We start from the raw sequence: 3,091 nt of genomic DNA, 5'->3' as shown, positions 1-3,091 counted from the left end.
TCGCGAGGGCCACAAGGGCGGAGTCTGTGCCATAGCTGACAGCGGCGAATTCTTTCAATGAAAAACACTGCATCGAACGGCAAGAAGCTCAATAGCGAATGTCGAAGCAGCTAGGCCTAGTGTTGCCGCGGTGGTGACTACGGTTGCCAGCGGATCTGCGTGTGAGAACGCCGGTTCGAGGCGGCGAGGTAATCAAAACGGCAACGATGGTGGCTTTGATTAATGACGACAAACATTCCGGAAATTTGGAAGGCGAGGGGTTCTTACATCCGAAATTTTAGACGTTCTTATACATTGACTCTAGCGGTTACGTGGTGGTGCCGCGAAGCCGTCCGAATTATCGGGCGCCCGGAAAGTGGGTGGTTTTGATTGTACACCAGCAACTCTTCCAGCCGACGACACGGCGTCCAAGACAATTCATTACGATTGCTCTCCGTTACTCGAGTCAGCAATAAAGCGACCTTCGTTCTCTTTCAATAAAATTACAGCGAATTTTTCCTGATAGACGCACAAAATTCCCAGAGTATTTCCAGACTACTCAAAATCCCCGAGATTCGGTTGGTAGACACCGTTATTCTTACGTTCAATGGTTTACACAACCCACTGCCCTTTTCGGTTGCTATTAATCTGTGACATGCATTGATAATGACATGGCGGGGAAAGTTCTGAGCATATCGTCAGGCTGGGTACAACCATGTCATAATTAGCGCATGTAACAGACCAATAACAACTGTCATCGTGAACGGCAATAAGCTGCACAAACAGTCAAACAACACAAGAAAAAAGCTTGGCATCATTTCGCATGTGCGCCAATTTTCGCATGGCTAATGAGAGAGACAGAGAGAGGAAAGGCCGGGAGGTTAACAATTCGCAAGGAATGTAGAACCAACTGTGCTTCACTTGGCATACATCTTTATGTTTAGAAGAGAGCGTTTCACTACTTCTTTTTACACCTTGGTGCCAGCTTCTGAAAGTTCTTGGGCTCAGAATACATTTTGTACTCCCTATTGTGAGCCTGTATTTGCATGGGATAAAAAATACAGGCTCACAGTAGGGAGCACAAACTGTATTCTCTGACCAAGAAGAACTTTCAGAAGCCTGAACCAAGATGTAAAAAGAAGCAGCGAAATGGCCTCTTCTGAACATAAAGATGTATGCCAAGTGAAGCGCACTTGTTTCTACGTTTCTTGTAATGCAGGCATCATTTACCAGATGCTATTGTGGTGCGGAAAATCTTAAGTAAGGCAAACTGGAAAGTGCATCGACATATGCCTTCGAAGACATGAACTGTCCCTGGAAAACGCAGCTTTGTCCCATCTGGCTTGTACATTTGCAAGAGTATAGATGCACCCCAATGTTTTCCAGCACACAGAGCCTCACAAGGAAGAAAGCAATTTAACCGTGAGATAGCGCTAGTGTTTTATGTTAGAAAACTAAAAGGATGCATAAGCACTGCAAATAGTGTTCACAGATAAGAAGTTTTTGTATCTGTGTAGCATAATACGTCAAATGCCGACACATGAAGAATAATATTGTTTTGTGACCTACAGTAACTTTTTTTGTCTTCCTGCTCGTTCTGCCTTAGATATGACGACATGTGTACCTCAAACAGCTATTCATAACGCATTTCGGAACAAACCAGTTGCGAGTGTGTGCATGAGCTGTGTGCTTCCTTCTTTGTGGTCTTTTTTTCTTGCGCTAGACTTGTTTACGTGTTGTCAGAGCTTTAGGCATCTGTTATATGGTGTGACACTTTCAACATGGTCGTGAATATTTTTTAATAACCTTCATACATTATAGGTTATTAATTATAGATACAACAGGTAGCCCAATGTGATCCCATTGGACCATGGACTACCCAGAGAAACATGTTGGGGGAAAAATGGTTAGAGACACAAATAGATTGATAGAGAGACATTCGGCCTTCAGAATATGGGAGAAGTACCCTAAGAACACTAATCACACTAATATATAGATAGGCAGACAGACAGACAGCAAAAAGTGCGTGAAGTATGCCAATCACATTAAAATACGTCTGATGGTTCGTTTCGAACCCAGTTCCCTCAGCACTGCAGCACGATGCTCTACCCAGTTAGATCATGGATGCATGCGTAGAATCCCACATAATGCAACACCTTCGCCAGCTTCACTTGCGCAAGCCAGTTGTTTGGGATGCTTTTCATGCGAGTTGCATCACACGGCAACAATTTACTGTTAAAAGTGAGCGAGCGCTCTTTTAGTTGACAAAGAAAATTAAGTTGTACGCCTAAAAAAGAAGCTTATGCAATCATGCCATGGTTAATTCTAAATCAGACATGCTAAACCCCAATTCTGTACTGCTTGCACACCAAACAGACTGTAGCTGGGAGCCCGTGCTTACTGAAGCTTTCTTTGTGGCATTTGAAGGTGCAGACGTCTGTGGTGGCCAGCAAAACAAAACTTGATGTGGTTGGGAGGCCACATTTAGTGAAGCTTTGTGGCACCTGGAGGTAGCAAGGTCACCCAATACAATATAACAACAGTTGTGCATTGCCCCTGCTGTGACGTCCATCATGGCTACATATAAAACTGGTTATGGAGCCTCCCTTGCAGATAGGACATGCTGACCGTGAGGGCCTTATCAGCTGCCAAATTAGACGAACGGATCACTCATATGTGCAATTGGCAACGAACCCAAAGCAATGGAAATCTAAAGATTACTACTATAGGTTGTAAATAAGGCACCTTCAGCAATATGGTGCATCCCTACATTGCTTGATTTCTAATGGCATTATCGTTGGCAGTCATTGTGGGATGCGTTCCGCTGGAACTTTTTTTTTTTCAACAGCTCTGTTTCTGGAAAAATTGACACTTTGGTAAACTCAACTAATTTATGACTTCAGTTTTATTGAATACCTCACTTTAGTGTAGCATCTATTTAAATTCAGCTGTAGTGGTAAACCTCAAAAATTTTCAAGATAACAAGTGACTTGGACAAAGTATTGTTTGGAATAACAAAATGCTCTATGGCTGCACAAAGCATCTAGCACAATTTTATGGGCAGAAGATGTACACCTCCCTCTAAACTACATATGCAACACAGTTCAGTGTC

The sequence above is a fragment of the Dermacentor andersoni genome, chromosome 5 (assembly GCF_023375885.2).
Source record: "Dermacentor andersoni chromosome 5, qqDerAnde1_hic_scaffold, whole genome shotgun sequence".
Classification (NCBI taxonomy): Eukaryota; Metazoa; Arthropoda; class Arachnida; order Ixodida; family Ixodidae; genus Dermacentor; species Dermacentor andersoni.
Note: the sequence above shows the minus strand (reverse complement) of the source record.